Source organism: Thermobia domestica, chromosome 11, assembly GCF_964235325.1.
Source record: "Thermobia domestica chromosome 11, izTheDome1.hap1.1, whole genome shotgun sequence".
Lineage (NCBI taxonomy): Eukaryota > Metazoa > Arthropoda > Insecta > Zygentoma > Lepismatidae > Thermobia > Thermobia domestica.
Window position 1 is genome coordinate 106092909 of NC_137464.1, and position 21105 is coordinate 106114013.

At 32.4% G+C, this 21105-nt stretch overlaps 1 long non-coding RNA gene across 1 annotated transcript in view; it reads left to right on the top strand.

Annotated features, from left to right (window-relative positions):
- Window positions 1-21105, top strand: part of LOC145664345 (uncharacterized) — a 319597-nt gene that overhangs the window by 193500 nt on the left and 104992 nt on the right. Inside the window, exon 4 of the long non-coding RNA XR_014127417.1 lies at window positions 2695-2753. This is a non-coding gene — a long non-coding RNA (uncharacterized LOC145664345). The remainder of the gene's footprint in view (window positions 1-2694; window positions 2754-21105) is intronic.

A 21105-nucleotide genomic window follows, 5' to 3' on the forward strand; every position in this document is an offset into this window, starting at 1 on the left:
ACTGCGAATGAAGAAGGAAAATCGACAAAGACGTAAAGATGACAAGAGTAACTCAAAAGGCAAGAGTGAACTGAATAATGTTTATGGAGGTAAATTTAATGAAAACAGAAATTTAGCAATAGAAAATTACTACGACAACATAGAAACTAAAGATGAAAAGGAATGTTTAACGAACGAAATACAGATTGAAACAGATGGAAAAGATACGTCGATAAGTTGGATCGCAGAAAGAATAAACTGTTTATTTAGATCATTAAAAAAATAAACAAAAGTGGCAAAGAAATTGCAATTGTACGGGACAAGTTGAAGAATATACACAGCGAAATTAAGGATAAACAGGTAGATAAATGTACCTGGTGTATTTTTTAAGAAAAAAAAGAGAAAAAGGTAAGAAAGAAATATCTCGAATTTGTAATCAAATTACGAGAAAGTCGTCATAAGACATCTTCCAGAGAGTTAAGGAGACAGAACAAAGTTGCAGTTAGCTTCCATCGAGTAAAGTAGGCAAAAACTTTTCAACCAAAGAAAAAGAAGTGTATGTAGTGTTCCCTGATTTAGAAAATACATTTAACTGCTGGAAGTAGGTAGTATGAGAGATATTTGGGATGAAATGAAACATCAGATTGGGAAGAAACTTACATATGAACGAACCCTTAAGAGGTCCCATCATAGCGAAATTGAAATACCGCTAATTTTACAGTAATTGTGTGATATTTTAAAATATATAAAAGATAATCGAAATGTGGAACAAGAGCGCCCAAGAAATTATTATTTTACATGAGATATCGTTATCACGACTCAGTTATCTGCTTTCGATTTCCAGTCATTTTTAAAATCGGCATTTATTTTCGCGTTTCTAAATGGCTCCAACTGAAAGCTACTAGGTGACTCGTGATAACGGTACCTCATGCAAAATAATACTGTCGAGGGCGGTCTTGTTCCACATTTCGATTATCTTTTATCTATTTGAAAATCTCACATAATTACTGTAAAATTTGCTGTATCTTAATTTTGCAGTGATTAGGCCTCTTAAAGTTAGAATATAGGAAATGATATTGGATAAGAAGTTGGGAGAGACATTAGACGAAACTTTTGCTTTCAGTTTAATTATTTATTATCCAGATTACTAGCGAAGAAGAATCTGATTAGAAAAGAAGTTGAGTTGATAAGATCAAGAAGGTCTAAGCATGAAAAATTACCATAATGTCATAAAAATACACAGGAAAGAAGTGAATATAATTTAAGGTCAAAATGACTCTGAAAAAGATTAAATCAAAACTGGGATGATTAAAAGTGTGACAATTATAGAAGTCTAAACAAGGGCAGTAGAGTAGCTACTAATTTTCAATACTTAGATAGTATTATCAACGAAGATATGAAATCTAAACGATAACTGGGGGCTGAACTTGAACTTAAGAGGCATCAAGACTACTACCAACTAACTTAGCGATGTCAAAAAGTATTGATTCTGAACTAGTGTCTGTTAATTTCGATTTTTTAAGCACTTGTACATACCAGATATTAGCGCAAGACCCTCTAAGGTAAAATATGTTCCAACTGAGAAGTTTCTCCCGAAAGTCTTGGTGTGAATTGAAGGATTCGAATGGACTTTGTCACCTGCGTTCATCAGTTCGGGTAACTACCATATTAAGGGATGTCAGCCAAAGATTTTGCTACCCTTCTTACAAACAAACCACCAGAACAACAATTACATATTTTGACCCAATAAAGTAAGTTCCCATTACACCAAGAGAACCATCATCCCTTTTCCAGGAAAATCATGTGCCAGTTGTACCCAAACAGATGAACCAAACCTATCTTCCTCAGTGTCGTCCAGTGGAACAATTCTGGACTATTTTGGTCTAGTAAGTCTACGAAAACGATTGGAGAACTAAAACCACGGATCAAGCTCCGCTTAAGGAACATGGAAATGTAGTTTTTCCAGCACGAATAAAAGGCTGCACAAACTGAGTGTAGAAAGACCAATTGCAAAGGTACATTAACTTTTTTGTCTCACTGGAATTGTATTTCGTGTTATCGTAAAGCTAGGCATCAAATGAAATTTCTCTCGATCCATAATTTACGTGTTTTTTGGTGTTTCAATTTTGATCGAACATACTTCTAACTTAGTAAATATACTTAATTTTCAGAAGCACGGAACTAATGTTAATATATGGAACGGTAAGTTGAATATGAATTTCTAGTCCTTAGTAAAAAATAATAATAATAATAATAATAATAATAATAATAATGCTTTTTTGTGCAAACCTTCAATTATGCATTCCTTTTTTGAACTATAAGCTGCAAAATAATGTAACTACATAATTATCACATTCCATTCGATATTGCATCACAATTGAAGTCTGAAAAGCTTGTTGTAATAGCATAGTGACAGCGCAGTCATTAAGAGGCTTGGGTTCGATACCCTGCGAAGAAAGGGTAATTTTCTTACTCTTTTCTATAAATTAAGTCCTTGGGACTCCAATGGCCACTTCCTAATGCGGAAGGGTAAATTTTTACCTTTTTTAAAAAATCCTAGTACTCAATTTTACTCTCCAAAAGATTTGTAAGTAAGGCAACGATGTATGTTCTCTGTCAGTACTAAGTTATAGGATAGTAAATATAGTTTTATCACACATTAAAAATATCAATTTCTATACTATTATACATATATATGTTATCTTTCCATTTCAGACTGAAATTATTGAACCAACTTTTTTTACTATAGTTGAAGACCTCAAAATAAAAGCATGGTAAGTAAGATTAAAATATAAGATACTGTGTAAATATAAGATACTGTGTAAATATAAGGTACTGTGTAAATGAAATGTAACAAACCTGTACAGTCTTGTTTTTTTTTAAAAAAAAACCTTGCCGTACATCTCTTTGGAAAACTTTATATGTATTCTTACATATACAGTTCAAATTAAATCAAATAAATGTGGATTTTCTTAGGCCAATTGAGGTCTTTACTTAGATTCAAAGTATTAGAATTTCCTACATACGATTGCCGGAAGCTGGCCTTTTTAACCTCTTAATTGCCAATGACAATTTAACTCGTTATGAAAATTTCTCTTGTATTTGCAGTCTCAGGACTACGTTCGTCGTAATAAGATTCGTATTGGGCGTGACAAATTAATACGTATCGTATTGGGCATGGCGTCGAACGTGAAACTCAAAGGTTTGGTTTCACTTCATAATATGTATTTTTAATAAATTTATTCCTCATCACATGCAACTTTCTCATTCAGAAACTCGCCAGTTAAGTTAAATCAGGACGAGCGTCCAAGATTTTTGAACAAGGCTATACGTGTAAACTGTAATGTTTCTATAAAATTACAGCAAACAACAAGTTAACTTGATATTCGTTATTACACTACAGATATGCGCACGAACAGGGTCACATTCTATATTAAAATAAATAATGCTAGATCGTTTCTCTTGCTGATTATTAGTCTCTGTCTCCCTCTTTCTCTGTCTCTCTCTCATGAAGGAAAGCCAAAAAGAGAAATGAAAAGGAAAAGATACGAGAAGAAGAAAAGATATTTTTCTTTTCTGAAAGAAACGTGACAAAAAAGAGACCGAAAATAAGAAGGAAAAGAAAAACATAATTCCATTCTCTTTATTTTTCCTTCTTTCTTTTTATTCTTGTATTTGAATTGGGTGAAGAAAGAAACATTTTTTATCTTTATAGATTTTCAAGCAAACTAAAAATTCACTTTTTTTTGCATGTTCTCAAAACAAATAAATAACTAAATAAACATGAAAATTTACGCTCAAACATGTCTTATTCTTAAAAATTAAAATTTAAAAGTTAATAATAATAATAGTAAGCTATATATAGTTAACCATAATCTGTTTAATGAAAATCTTGATGTGAAAGTACTTCAGTATCACTTTCATCCTAATAGATTGCGAGGTTAATGTATAACATCAAGTTTGCGGTATATTAAAAAGGAAAATGGTTTTCCTCAATCTTCCCAAATTTACGTTCAGATTTACAACCCCCCAGGTACGTACACAAAAATTTATTTCGGGACGGATTCAAGGTCAATATGAGGATAAATTATATTGAAATTTGTAAACATTGTCCCTAATGTTACACTAATCTTAGAGAAAAGTCGGGATTTCCGGGAGGTGGTCCGGACCTCCATGTTCTATTTCTTACATACTTCCCTGCGAGTCACCCATATCATTTTGTTGACCTCAATGAGATCATTCGATTAATGTATAAATAAGTACTCGTTTAGGTGACACAGTCCAGAATTTGCATTAAATGTCCCCATCTCTGCCAAAGGAATTGCTCAGAACTCCAAATGCCCTAATCTCCCCACAAACCATAATTTAATAGTATTTAAACAACATTTCTTTTATTAAATCTCACTTTTATTAGTTTCCGATACTCAATTGATAGTCATACTCTATATTCTCTGCCTCCCACTTTTGGTGAGTGTTGACCTATTAATTCTAATACTTCAGTTAGAAGCCAGTGTGTAAATATAAATATGCTATAAATTCTTGTAGAATGTTCCACTTTTTTAGTCTAGAAATAGGGAAGCCGACATATGTCTCGCATTTCGATATATTTTACACGGTAACAATATCATATAATTTTACTCGCATCATATAATTTTACATGTTTAATATTATAGTATTGCTTGAGGTTTGTGTCGCGCAAAATTTAACAATTGAATGTTATAGCGCATTTGTTGATTATTAATAATTTACTAAAATTCTTAAATCTTTTTATTTTCAAAGAAACACGAAATGTCATCCAAAGTATACTTTTTTGCAGTCCTGTGTTCTACTTCGGGATATTATGTACTATATTATTAAATTACAATCTTTTTTTTTTTAATTAAATATTAAGATACTTATTAACTATGCTTTTTGTTGTTACCATAGATAAGTAAACATTTGTTTTGTTTAGTTTTACTTATTAACCTCATCCATCATATTTTATATTTTACATTATGTATATATATATATATATATATATATATATATACCCTTCATTTCCTTTCATCCCATGAAAAATCAAGGATATTTTATATCGTATGAGCTCAACCACACCCATATGGTCGTTTTCAAACTTAGCATGGCGTTAGACTTTCACATCCTATATAAGCGTGTGAAATTTTATTATATATAGGCTTTTGAACCTGGAGTTACGGGCATCAAATTTTTAAGTCAGTTTTTTTTTTTTTTTTTTTTAATGAAAACAAAACATACAGCAAACTCATCCGATAGGGTCCAAACTTGTCGTGATGGCAAACGTTGACCTGTCTTACAAGGATGTGAAATATTATTTTGTGAAGCTACAGTTGCCTTCAAAGTTAAGTAAATTAAAATTTTAAATCAACGTACTCGGTATAAAGAAAATCCAATAAATACTCTTTAAATAGCAACTAAAGGTCAATCTTGGGCAGAGAAAATAAAAATCGAAAAATGACGGCTTTTTACGACTTTGTGCAAATATATATAATTTTCTAACGATTGTTCCGTAAGTATTAAACGGCTTAGAATTTTGTTACAACATACGCATTTTCCCTTCAAACTTATTACTTATTATTTACTAATAGGCTGTTTTGATTAAACGTCGATATTATTGGACATCTTTCTTTACTTGTACAAGTAGGAATTTTGATAGATGCATTGCTTTCTTCCCACTTCTATAAATTATAATCAGAAGATGACAGAATCCTCTATCTATTTATTTGTATTAACTTCTTTTATAGATCAACTATATATTCTCAAGAGTATAAACTTATTTATTGATAGGAAATGTTTTTTTTTTAAATACTTTCAAGGTTGATTAAGATATAAATTGGAAGTCTCGATTTTATTTCCGGTGGGAGTTCATGCAGTTTGAATCCCATCTTATCAAGCATTGTTACCACGTCATTTATATTTTCCCAACATATTACAGGAATTAACAGATAATAGGTTATTATCATTTATCTGCAAACTTTTCTAATAAATAATAGTGCAAGTCAACAACACTGTAAAATAATGTTGTTGAAATGCTTTTCGTTATTGATTAGTTCATATCTAAGACTAAGACATCATAATTGATTTAAAGGAATATTTGATGGCAGTGAAGAACATTTCAAAAACAGAAAGTATCTTACAAAAAAAGTAAAATTTTCTAATTTTTAAAAAATTCATTTATCCATTGCTTTGATATATCTTAATTGAAACGGGTTTCGAAAGCATCGCTCATTTTAATATAATGTTTATATACCGAATTTTACATTCTCCAATTTAACCAAATCATATTATCCACTTTTTGGCTAAAGAATCGAAAGCAAAATTTTCGAAAATACTGAAACACATATTGCTTATTTTGAGTTAAAGTTTAAGTAACGAGTTCCATGCCTCTAACTCAACAAAATCGTTGATGAGTGAGTAATTTCTAATCTTTAATATTATATATTAGTATCGCTATAGAACAGCACTACAAGGTATTATTATTTACAAATATCTACTTCATTAGATAAATATGACAGATGAGCAGGAATACAACTAATTTCCGGAAGGAGGAGGGACTTTTTAAGAATCTACAGCTGAAAATGAGGTACATACAGACTGATAGGATGCGGGTTGTAAGCTTGTGACATGTCGTGTTGTTGTTCAGACATAGTTGTTTTTCTTGGTTTGGAAAGGTCAACATTTTGATCCTTAATCAACACACAAACGTAATACACTAACGCGTGTTATTATTACGTTGAGTATATCTAGGCACCTCTTAAATTTTTACTAACGCCTTAGCACAATTCGATAAAAATAACACTATCCGATAAATAGAGTGGCTATAGTTAGAGATCAATGGTCAAATGGCTCGCGAATATTTTTTTTTTTTTTAATGTTTGGATTATTATTTTTTTATGTCTATGTGTAACAGGAAAAGTTTAGCTGGCGGTCATAGTACGAATACATATACCTAAATTGAGACTTGACTTTTTAACTGTAAAAATGTTTTCTTTAACGTTTTGTTACCATCCTTCAAGGTAGAGCTATTGGTACTGAGTTAATTTTTAGAGAAATGTACTTATCTTCTTCTATTTCTCTTTAAAAATCTAGGTTATGTTGTTAGCATACACCTTTTTGGCGTTCGAGAACAGTTTACATTTTTTCTATTAAATTAGTTACATAATATTCAATTCTATATTAAGCTTCAGGTAAACGTCTAATATAAGCTTGGTGCTAGAATATTTATTTATTTCATTACTTATTTATTGAAACATATCACAACAATGTGTTATACCCAATTACAATGCTCATCTTTTGTACATTCACATTTTCACTTTTAAATCTTGAAGACAGGCAGCACATATATACCTTTTCTCTATATCCTTGCTCTGCTGTCTATCTCTTTCCTCTCTCTCTCTCTCTTCATATATATATATATATATATATATATATATATATAATAGATAGATAGATGATAGATTAGTTGTTATTTTTATGAGTGTATTGAACAAGGGCGCCCATCAGGGGGACAAGGTGGGGCACTCGCCCCCAAGAGGAAATTGTACTTCAGAATATCGAAAATCCAATAGAATTTTTACGTTAGTTACAGCAAAATTTGAAACTATTTTTGAAACGTCGCATGGAAACCACAACATAGGCGCCCTTGGTATTGAAGGATATACCTGTTGCACTCATCCTCCTAGTTGGTGACTTACTGAACACATTAGTATTTGTTGCTTTTTAAATAATATAACAAGTTACAGAACTCTATATGTATTTTTCTATTTGGCCTGTTCATTTGGAAGCTCGAAACCAGTCCGTTACAGTCGTTCATTCTTAAGTATATTGAACAAGAATGGAAGTCAACATCGTAAAAACGAAAATCATAAGAATATTTCATGGAAATACGCCCTTACAGGTCAGTGTTGAACAAAGAGAACTTGAAGAGATCGATCACGTTCAATATCCAGAAAGTATCTTGACGAGAGACCCTTACTGCATCAGAGATGAGATCAAGAATTGCCATAACCAAAAAGACATTCAACAAGAAAAGATTATTCGTAACTATCAGGCTTAATATTGGACTAAGATGGCAGCTGATCAAGTGTTATAAGCTATATGGAGCATTGGACTGTATGGTTCAGAGACTTGGGTATTACGGAAGTTAGAGAATAAATATTTAGAGAGCTTTGAAATGTGGCATTGGATAAGATAAAATGAACGGAAAGAGTAAGAAACGAAGATGTTTTGAAACGATTAGGAGAGAAGGGAATGCCTATAAGCGAGCATAATTCGTAGGAAGGGCAATTGATTTGGACACACTTTGTGATGAAATTGTCTCATTCATACTGTCATAGAAGGGAAGACGGAATGAAAGTAAGGATTAGGAAGAACATACCTGATCGGTGATTTGATAAATAGAAGAAAATTTGTGCTACAAGTCTGTGTTGTGAAACTTGGTGAAAACATTTTCGGGTGCGATCTAAAAAGTAATCATTAGTTCCAAGACCTGCCAACAAACAGAATAGTTAATAATAATTGCACAAGAATATTGTCATTTAATGTTGTTCTCTCCTTACAAGTTATAATTTCGAAATTCCTATTTAGTAAGTAATAGTTTTCAGGTCTTAGAAAAATGTCTGTTTGCTTGTAAACAAGATACGGTACCTCAGAAATTTGGATTGGATCTTTTATTCTTTTTTACTTTTAGTGACAGTTTTCGAGTCTATATTCCATACAATTTAGATATAAAAATTTGGATCTTGCATAAGTTTTGATACAATTTTTGGAAAGTGGTAGGTTTGCTAAACTCTCTATAAATTCTTAGTGAAACCAATAGTTATTTCTACTTAATTCACTTAATTGTATTATTCTATAAAGGTAACCAAGAAGTTCTGTCGCTTTTTGTGGAGGCCCTTGTTCAATTGACCCTCACTCCTTGAGTTGAATGCAAATGGAGATAAGGCGAAAGCTGCACTATTGCGGCCGCCATACTCCCCGGACATTGCACAGTCCGATTATCACCTGTTCCGTTCCTTGGACAATCACCTTAGAAGATGCCAGTTCAAATCCCTAGTAGAGGTGCAAAATGCACTTGATACCTTCTTCGCTTCACGGCCCACCAAGTTCTACCGCGATGGAATCCATGGCCTTCCAGAACGTTGGCAGGAGGTCATCGACGCTAATAGGGACTATTTTTGATCTTCCAGGTATGTCTTAGGTGACATATCGATGTTAGAAGGTGGTGAGTTTCAAAGCAACAGAACTTTCTTGGTTACCTTTGTATCAATACGAGTTTGAAAAGTAAATTGCTTCAAAACAACAAAACAATTGTATCTAAGTCCTTAAGGTATGTATACGTGCATGTGTGTGTGTGTGTAGCAGATTAGTAGGAGGTGCAAAATTCCTTTCACATTATTTTGTTTAAAATTTAGGGTTAGTTTTCAGCACCGAGGCTGAGACGTGGAGTTACAACTTAAGTGTGCTATCTTAACACATATTACAACTTAACTCCTAGCCTGTTTTCTTCACTTCTTTCTGAACACTGGAAATTTAATAAATTCTTTAATTTTTCTACGTTAATATTATCTTCGTTTCAACGGACTAATCCCTTATTTTAATGGTGATAAATGCGGTCCGATGTTGCCGATTGCATCTAACTTCTGACAGCAAGTCTGCAGTTACTAAAATGTGTGATTGCATTACGAGGGAAAGAAGATAAATACAGTTTTGCAGTTTTAATCGATTTTATTATCTAATCTGACTGTGTAAAATATCTGGTACACTATAAATGCATTATATAATACTTTAAATTCAACTTGTTTAGTTTAAAATTAGGTGCTTCAAACTGAAAATATAGAGTAAATTAAACACTTTTAGTTTAAAATCCCAACATTCAAACTGAAAATATGCACTAATATATAGTAAATTCAACATTTTTAATTTAGAATCAGGATTTTTAAACTGGAAACATTCACTATAATATAGTATATTCATTACTTGTAGCTTAAAATCACAACTTTCAAACTCAAAATATACAATAATATACAGTAAATTCCACGTTTAATTTAAAATCAGGATTTCAAAATAAAAATGTAAATTAAATTCATCATTTTAAATTTAAAATCAGAACTTCCAAACTGAAAATATACATTAATATACAGTAAACTCATCACTTTATGTATAAAATCAATTCTTTCAAGATTAAAATATACACTAATATAGAATACAGTAAATTCAACATTTAGTTTAAAATCAGGACTTACCAAAGGAATATTTACATTAATATACAGAAAATTCAACATTTTTAGTTTAAAATCAGGACTTCATATTTATACTGGTTTCAGGAGAACTTAAGTATTATGTTATAATAATTCACAATAAATATATTCTTAATAGTTTAATTATTATTAAATACCAAATTAATTAACACTATCCAGGTAATAATATTGTGTATTTGGTGTAGAATTCCATTAATGTTTTCAATTACAAAGCATAAATAAATTTTGACAGAAAATTTACCTTAACCATAATGTTCATGTTAGAACATTCTGTATCAACAACTCTTCTTCTTCTTCTTACATAATTTTTTTACAGATTTATAAATATTTTTTTATTTCATGCCAGAAAAGAATCTTAGATTAAATTTACAATGTGTTACAGTAGAAAATATATAATTATTTTGTTACATAATTTTGATAAATATTTAATTAGAAAAATTGTACTTTTGTTCTGTAGTTCATTATTCCGAATCTGCATGTATACTAGCAAATTGCACATCTAGATATAAATAATTTTTTAAACGACTTTAAAATCGATTAAATAAACAAACTATTAATACCAAGGTCAAGGGCACCCATGTTGTGGTTTTCAAGAGGGTGAAGGATAAGCGACGTCTCAAATATAGTTTCAAATCTTGCTGTAACTAATGTAAAAATTCTATTGGGTTTTCGATATTCCTAAGTACAATTTCCTCTTAGGGGGGCAAGCGCCCCATCTTCCCCTGATGGGCGCCTTTGACCAAGGTACTTTCAGATACGTAGCTAACTCAGAAGTTGACAAATTGAATTTGTCTGGTGTATAAGAAATAAAATTTCAACTGTAAAGTTCAGGTGTCAAAATGGTCCGTTACAATCTATCTCTATGAGATTCACAACTGTAGTATGTGTTTGACAATTCACTTTCATTTTGCTTTCTCCGTCTTTTTTGGACTAATGTAAAATCTAGGATAATAACATCAATATATTTTGCGGATTGAGTTTGAGAAACATTGCGCTAAACTAATAAATATTTACATTTTATTATTTTTGTTATCATGTTTTATACTCAAATGCAGGCGGTTAGATCCTTTGTTCGCAATGAAAACAAAGGGGTTCCAATCCCATCGGCCTCCATCTTGATTCAGGTTACTCCAGGATTTCCTTAGTAAATCCAGGCTAACGTGAAAACAATATCTTTTAAAAAATGGTCCTGGACAAGTTTTTTAATAGTTCATTTTTCATCGTTGTTCGTTTCTAGTAATTCCATTGTAAATTGGGGTCGTAGACTGTATTATCAAAGTTTGTTAAATAAACATTTCCGTTTCAGATGGGAATCAGTTTTATACTACAAACATTAAACAATGTATCAGATCGTACCATACCGTAAATCACAAAATATTCCTTCAAAAACTGCAGTTTATGGAATACGGGTAGTCGCCTTCAATCTTATAAAAACTTACTTAAAGAATCGATTGCAGTGCACTAGTGTGAATGGACATACATACATCATACATACATACATACATCATATACATCAATAGTAAACTATGGAATTCCTCAAGGTTCCATATTAGGGCCATTACTATTCTTTTGTATCTTAATAACCTGCCATGTACATTGAAAGATTCCCAGTACTATTTTTTTCTATTGTTTGCGGACGATACAACTATTTTCATGAAAGGCCCAGAGCTTCAAACAATACAGAAATCGATTAATTTTGAGTTAGATAGATTATCCCAGTGGTTTCAAATTAACAAATTAACCTTAAATGTTGATAACACTAAGTGAATGTTCTTTAGAAACAGACTTAAAATAAAAAACATTAATGCAAAAAATGCAAAAATTCTATTACAGTAAGCTCTCAAAAAGTAACAGTTGTTGAAAACAAAATACCTAGGCGTTTGGTTTGATAAGCATTTCACATGGAGAAACATTGTTATGAAATCAGAAGAAAAAAGTTTCGCTATACACTGGGTTAATGTTTAAAATATCAAAAGTGTAGCCGGAATCGATCACAAGAATATATATAACTATGCATTCATCCACCCATACCTTTCATGTGGAATCGAAGCCTGATATGAAAACTTATGTGCTCATAAGCTCTTCATTCTTCAAAAGAAGGTGATAAGAATAATAAAAAATGAACATTTCCTTGCAAATACAGAACCGCTATTCCATGAACTGAATATTATTAAAATTAGATAAACTTTATTTTTATAGGATAAATTGCCTAATGTACAGAATTCTCAAGAATGATGCAATTATATTTTCACCACAATTTGTTGAAATAAGGCACCCAGGTAATACACATGCATAGTCAAACAGAGAGACAGACAAGAAATACGATTAACTTACGGTATTAAAAGTATCGGGTACATATCTATTAAAACCTGGAAGGCCATACCAGTGAGTATAAGAGAACTACAAACTTTTAGCAAATTGAAAAAAAAAAAAAACCTGAAAGAGTATTTGAAAATTGAAAGACTGGCATGTTAGTGTGTCATATTATTGTTATGAACTTATTAAGTTTTTATAACGTCATGTAATTTTGTGTTATCTGTATATATAAAGGATTTACCCGCCATCTTGTGTGTAAAAAATTTCTGAAAGGAAGAAACATAAACAGCAAAAGCTCGGCCTTTCCCTGAATCGTTTATAAAGATTGTTTAAGTACCGTAAGCGTTTTGTGATCATATACATATTAATAAATTCAATTTTATTCTATCTCAGACAGCACGACTGGACGTGCGACTCGAACTCTAAAACTCTCGATTAGGAAGTAAGAATGATAAAAAAGCCATCTACATTCACTCGAAAAACAAAAAATTTCACAAATTTAAAGTTTTTTTTCTTTCATTTTATTTCAGTTTAACGTGCAATAGTTATCGCGGGCGCTACGACAGATAGTGACGATGATATGGCACGGAAGAGCGGAATGAAGGAAATGAGATAAAGCCGGACAACCCAGAGGAAATCTAGGCATAGGGTGTTTGTTCATCACAATGCACACTGAGCATTGGGAACGAACCGGGAACTTCACGCACTATAGGTGAACACCAGCCGTGCACCCAAATTTGGAAGGATTCCAAGTTTTGGGAGTGGTCCAAGTTTTGAAAGGGTCCTATACTATAAGCTTCTACGTCTATGTACTATGTATTCGTAGTATTCTGCACCCGAAAAGACAATAACTAATTGAAAAATACTTCCATCTATTTTTTCAGGAGAAAATGATAGAACCACAGAAATAATTTAGATGAAGGTCAAATTTTGATCAAATTTTCATGCTCCATCATTTACCTGTTAATGAATTTTTATTGAGAAAGTGCACAAATATATGTTGAGTTACTATGTTTTGGGAGGGGGTTCGAACCTGGTGGACATCCCCTCATGAATACCACCTGAACCACTGAGCTACTGCGAACTTTTGTTTAACATTATAGTGTATTTGATTAAGATTCTTAAAAATAGCAAAAATTCTAACCGTAATGTAATAATTTTAAATACTCAAAGCAAACATCACTCTACCAATGTACGTAAATTAAAACATTTTCTCGTTTAACGTCCTGTATTCGAAACATATCAGACACATTATCAGTACCAAAAGCATCACGATAACAGAACATTCGTTTCAAGTTTTCCCACACGAACACTGGATAACTCTCTGCTAACTTTCCAAACTTCGAATTCTCGTCATTTCCTGTCAATCCGTCTCATTTTGTATTCAGTAGAACGGAGGAGTCCATTCCCGGACATGAATTTGGTTCGATCTAGTATTTTTTTTTACTCTCCCTCTTCCCACTCATCCCAGTGTATAGAAATGCACTCAACAGAACTCTCTACAGAGTTTTAGTAGCATCATGCTCCAGAAGGCCAGTTCTTGTACGCCAGGGAATAACCACTCTAATCCAATTAATACTCATTTTTTTGAATTAGCTGTTTCCACCGGAAGAATGCAGACTGCTAAGCTGATTGGACAAAAGTTTTGTTAATATGTATTTTAACGGAAAATGTTTATCATCATACTATATATATATATATTTAAACTTTATAATCCCGCATGTAGAGTATTAGATATGTTTTCTAACTACATGGATAGCTAATACAAGATAGAACAGAAGTAGCAGCGTAAATGCCATGATGTAAAGATATATGAGCAGCCCGGGGGGAAAACAATAGTATGTCACATTTCCTAACTTCCGAGTAAACTGGAAAAATTCCCATGCAATGTAATGTAATGACACATACCAAATAAGTTTCTTTTGCCCTTTCATTTCCGAAATTAACCCTCCCACTACCTAGGTATTTCCTAGGTATTTTTTGTAACGCAGACTACCAAAGGGGGTCATTTTGTACCCAAGTGTTAAGATTAAGTAAGTATATCTCGTAAAAGAAACAGATTAGAAACCCTCACAAAAATCTACAGTGACTGAAGTGAACTGTACATAAGATAAGACTAAGAACTATTTATTATACTGCCATCTAGGAGTGACACTACTATAGAAGTCAGTCACATCTCTTACCAACGGGGGGAGGGGTACTTTATACCAACAAACTTAAAATAGCAAATTTTATGAGACACATTAAAGTTCAATTTGCACCATCGTAAGGCATACGCTTTAGATAAGCATGTTGACCAACAACAATTTCTTTTACAATTTTAAAGAAAGTATTAGAAGAGTAATTACAAAAAAAAATATATATATATACTGTACTGGGCAAAAAGTACCCCTCCCCCCGTTCATAGTGTGAGGGATACTCTACCTATTCACTGTTGTGTGGTCCGATCTCAACCTATTCCATCTAATAACTAAATTTCACAATAAGTGAGACTTACCATTGTCCCGGGCCGTCCATATAACATTTTTTTTTAATCATCAGTAGTACTTATTACCAGAAATATAAGTTTATTCCATGAATTGTCCATAACTTAAACAAATATTTTCAAAATACAAATTAATCGTTCTTGTTTTTAAACTTTTATTCTAAAACTCTAAGCTGTAGTGAAGGTTATGCTTTCTCTATTGAGCCGGTGATTTGTATAAATAAGGTTATTTTAAAAGGAAGATTGAATGATTATAGTATGATAGTGATCTCCTTTGAGATTTGAAAATCCTATTGGATTTAGATTCAGGTGTAGACTACTTATTCTTAATGCTTAGGAAAATATTGTCGGTTGTTTCCTAACATCTTTCAGTAATCAGAAACATTGTGCTATACTTTGCGGACCGAAACATTGCGCTAAACTAACAAACTATCCCAAATTTATTATTTTTTTCATTGTAATGTTTTATACTAATGTACAGGCAATTAGTGTCCTTTCTTTGCATGGTATCCTTTCTTCACAATAGACAACAACCGGGTTGTAATTCTGTAAGCCTTCATCTTTACTGAGGGTATTTTAGGATTTTCTTAGTAAACCCAGGCAAATATGAAAATGTTAACTTTAAAGGCAAGTCCTGGACAAGTTTCTCTTACTTCAGTTTCCATTATTGTCAGGCTTTACTAATTCTATTGTAAAATAAGAGTCGTAGACTGAGTTATCGTACTTTGTTAAATATACACTATGAGTATTTCAGTTTACATTGTTACACGAATTTGTGGAAAATAATTGTTACAAATAGCCTAATTGAAAATTAACTTATTTATTTTTCTTTACGATACAAATCTCAATACTCTCGTTTGGGTAATAATGTTTCCTGAATGAAATTTTTAAAAAAATACTCTTTCTCGTGTTAGTCTGTTTAAAATCCTTAGCCAGACATATTAGCAAGTCAGATTGGAAATCTAATTACTAATAGCTATTAGAAAACTATTAACTAAAGTAAACGAGTCGATATCCATGTAAAGTTATATCTACCACATTTTTATATAATATACTACGTATTTCTAATTCTAATTCTCAATTAATTAGTTTCATTTCATTCACTTTCTTAGTTTCATTTTTTTCATGTGTTATTTATAACTGAAACAGAAAAAGGAAGGTCTGTGACGTGGCCCTGTAATCCAGTTCTCTCGGATTCGGAGGCGAGAATAGCGAGGTGGGAAACAGTATGGGCTATACTGTAAAGATTGATCTTCCATGGCCGACTGTATATTCATCAACTACACCAGATTCAAACATAGTGATTTGGAGTCAATTTCAACTGTAGATCCCGTTCTTCATAACTTATATATTGCATAAGGACGTAAAATACAGTCAAAATTCTAAAAACTGGCAACATGGATTACTCCTAATTCACTGACATGATGCTGCATGTGATAACTGGAGTAGAATCTGACTTTGGGAAGATTACTTAAGGAGGTCAAGGTAAATCTTTCTTGTTTAACTATTTAATCAACCAGAACTTATGCATTGGGATAGACGATTTAGTATGCCTTTACCATATTTCCATCATAGAGGAACAAAAGAATTGTAAAGATACTGCGGTTATTCTATGTGTTATATATGATTAACATAGAACGGGACGCACGCGAGAGGTATCGTAATCAAAGCAATAACCAACTTTTCTTTGAAAGACAGAAAATCGATAATTCTTACATAAATATTAATGAACATCTGTTTATGATGAAATGAAAGAATAGAGTTTTGGGGGAATGATTTTCATGTGTGTAATTTAATGTTTACTCGTCTCTGTTGAAATTTCTCAGGTACCGAAGCATTGACAAATATGAAGCGAATACACACCTTAGACTTATGATGAAAAATCTAGATGTGTGGAGAATACAAGTCTAGTAAAATGATACACTTCTGTGTTTCTCTAATGTTGAGATCCGCTTTACAGATTGATACGGAATCCTCTTTTTGTTAGTTCAGCTCCCGATTTAGGAAAGCGAAGTATTTTTGATTCTCGAGTCGTGCTGAGGCCATGCACTTACTGTACTCATGGTGAAATAGTAAGTACGTGTACCTACGAATATACTTCTGTTATCAAATTTGTCAATGCATGAACTTATACGATGATTTGTGTAAGGTAGATGACTTCAGTATTTGGAAACAAATTCAAAGACAGAATTAAATAGCAGTTTTTTTTAAAAGATAAAGAAGTCCTAGGTTAATCACAAGTGAGTTATGAAATATCAAAAATTTCCTTTCGTTGTTCCTTACAAGTCATTTGGACGGTAGTGGCTCAGTGGTAGAGCGTTCACCTCTGGTGCTTGGGGTCCCGGGTTCGATCCTAGACCCCCGCCAAGTAAACTTTGTGGTGGACAAACACCGTGTGCGTGGGTTTTCTCGGGGTTCTCCCGTTTCTTCGCACTTTCTTCATTCCACCATTTCATTCATTTGTCATAATCACCGTCTCCTTTAGCCTAACCGGCATAACCGTGGGACGTAAAACTCAAAGATTTCATTTCATTTTTTTCATTTGGACGGTAATGAACTAAAAGTACAATCACGGATAAAAGTTTACTAAATGAGTTGAACAGAGTCCATGACGATACATTTTCGACCTGATATATTCTTATCCCAGTATAATATTTTACTGTAAATTCTTCACGGTAAATATCACATATCTCTTCTGGAAAAGTTTTTACTCATTATATAATGTAATGCATCAATGGATAGCCAGATTTAAAAAAGTCTCTATTTTATCAGACTAACTTAGTAACTACTGAACACTTTAATGAAACATCAATAATATTTTTATTTGCTTTAGAAATATTTTGTTCTCTAATTACATTACTTTTTGTAATATAATTAATGTCAGATATTATGTTTCCTCTTTTAACGTTGAACCTTATGGGTTTACTTTTATTTTTTCTTTAAAGTAGTATTTACTCTAAAAAAGTTTGGTGAGTTACTGAGAAGGAGGGACTCCTTCATTGTTTCAAATTAAGTCCACTTATTCTCTTTTTATAGCATTCTTATGTACTGATATTATTGAGTTTTAAATATATTTAAAAATCAAATAAAATGTTGTTTCAGTCAATTGAAGAATTGCAAATTAGAACCTTTGAGAATGTATGACAATTAACGAAAGAAATGAAATTGTTTTATTAAGGTGTGCAGAGGCATATCTATCACACTCCATAGGTACGGTTATGTCTGTATAAGTCATTTTTATATTGCTTACAACACACCATTAAAAGGAACTTCAGAAGGAAGTAGGCTAGAGACATTCACTTAGTGAATTAAAGAAATTCTCATGGAAAACCTAAATCAATATCATCAGCAATGAATTCGAACCCAGATCTAGAGATTCATAAACTAGACTTGCTTTCTATAAAAATAAATGGAATTTCCAATCGCTGTATTTTTTTAAACATTATTATTAATCAGAGTTAGGATATTACCCAACGGTTCATCAATTAGAATACTTTTTGTTATCATTACTTCATATAGTAAGCTTCATATAGTATAGCTTCATATAGGATTACTTCATATAGTATAGCTCTATATTGTATAGCTTCATATAGTATTACTTCATATAGGATTACTTCATATAGTATTACTTCATATAGTATAGCTTCATATAGTATCACTTCAAATAGGATTACTTCATATAGTATAGCCCTGTATTGTATAGCTTCATATAGTATTACTTCATATAGTATAGCTTCATACAGGATTACTTCATATAGTATAACTTCATATAGGATTACTTCATATAGTATAGCTTTATATAGTATAACTTCATATAGTATTACTTCATATAGTATAGCTTCATACAGGATTATTTCATATAGTATTACTTCATATACCTAGGTCTTTTTGTGAATAGTTGTTGCATAATAGAGTGAAAAAGTGACCCGCAACGTCTTATTATGGCAAAAATACTTAATAAAGCGAGGCGGTATATATGCTTCACCCCTATAATACTATCAAAAGAACGCTATTTCTAAGCAAAAATCCGTACTCCAGAGGAAAGCGTCAGCGCGATGAGTGGTAGGCCCAGTTTGAATCTCTCCACTACCACATACCTTTTATTACAATATTTTTATTTACAATTTTTACTTCATTAATTCTTATTTAAATCTCATTTTCCAAGGGGAGTGGGACCCCTGTACTTTAAAAAATTGAGAAAATTACTTTTCGCCACATTTTTCCTTCCTTCAATTTACACGCTAGAGCGTGCGAATAGTGGTGCGTGTTCCCTGGCGAGATTATAAAGTTAACAATTACGAAAGCATTTTTAAAAAATAATGCTATTCCAACTTTTTAGTACAATTTTTCAGAAACTCTTTGCATCAAATAACAATAAATGCAGAAGTTTGGTTATGTAAAGAATCAAACAGTGTTGTATTTTCTTATTTGGTTATTTAGATAAAGTTCATCAAATTTATTTTCTTTCTTTTCCTTTTTTCAACCTAATGTTCAGTAAGGTAACCCAGTTATTATTATTATTATTATTATTATTATTATTATTATTATTATTATTATTATTATTATTATTATTATTATTATTATTATTATTAATCTTTAAGGCGTCTTGTACTTCGTCAATTGTTGTTGGGATCTTCCTACGGTCTCAGAGCTACAGAGATTGATTTACTTCTTTATATTGTGTCTCTTCACTGATTTCATCCCAATGACTATAGTTACTGTAACACATGCGTTGCTGTGTGTTAAAGGGCCTCATAAACCAAATTAAAGTACCGCTAATTTTATCACTTTTCTGTAATCAAACTGAAAAATATTCGAAAAATTGCTTTGTAGCAACAGTAGTGTGCATGAGATAGAGTTATCATGAGTCGGCTAACTGCTTTCGTTAAGCAGAAATTTGTGGAATTCACATTAAAGAAAGCAGTTAGCCGACTCGTGATAACTGTCTCATGCATACTACTGTTTCTACAAAGCAATTTTTCGAGTTATTTTTTCAGTTTGATTACGGAAAAGTGGCAATATTTAGCGGTACTTTAATTTGGTAGGTCCGAAACCTGGTCCTTAAGACTCAGGCATTTATTCATCCGGCTACCTGCGTACGCATTTGTGGTCTTAAAAACCACAAATCGCTGACCAACCAGCGTGTGACATTTTGGCAGCAGCAGACACGTTACCGCTAAGCGGGTCGACGGCGGAAGAAGTGTAAAATCGTTGGCGGGCCACTGTCGATACTGGCCCGAGGCCCGCTCTTGGCCGTTGTAGGCCCGCCAGCGGATTGTCAATAGTTAACGCTGGTGGCGTGCAAACTACAAAGATCTTTTTTGACACGCAATTAGTGGAACAGTAAATCTGATAAATTAAAGCATGACTATTCTTTTGTTTATAGTCGCCTTTTTTGGCCATGCTCGCCAATAAAAACTGAAATTGGCATTTAAAATCCTTTTTCAAATAGTTTGATGGGAAAACGATAGCCTGAAAGATCCGTATTCAGACGGATTGCTGCGGCTGTTTTTTTCTCTAAAGAAAGCGTTTGCAAAGAGCAAATTTTGAATGCATAGAACAGTGTTTTTCCTAGGGGTCCTGATAGTGAAAAATGTGCTATCAGGGGGAAAATGTACTGACTGTTATAAGTTTTTCACATTAGGCCCACAGACGTGTTAATTGAATTAATCTTAACGGGCATTATCAGCTGCTTACTTGTTATTTTGAGGTCGCTTTCAAGCATTTGTAAGTCATTCACAGATACTTTCCCTCTATATGGCACTTAAATCGTACTGAGAATTGTAGAAATGTACTGCGTATGTACCGAGTGCAACATTACTGGTAGGAATCCATGATTTTCATTTCATTGCTACGCACCTTTTCTGCTGTTTGCCGACTTATCAGAAAGGCTACTTTCCAGCGGCCTTATAGAGGTAAACTTCCTCCTCTTGCCGCCGTAGGCCATTTTGAAAACGGTGATCGAAATGAAAAGTCTTTTTCCACAACGTTTTATAGTTTTCAAAGATCTATCGAGCGAGGTGTCACTCGCCCTGTGTTCCCTTTTAAAAT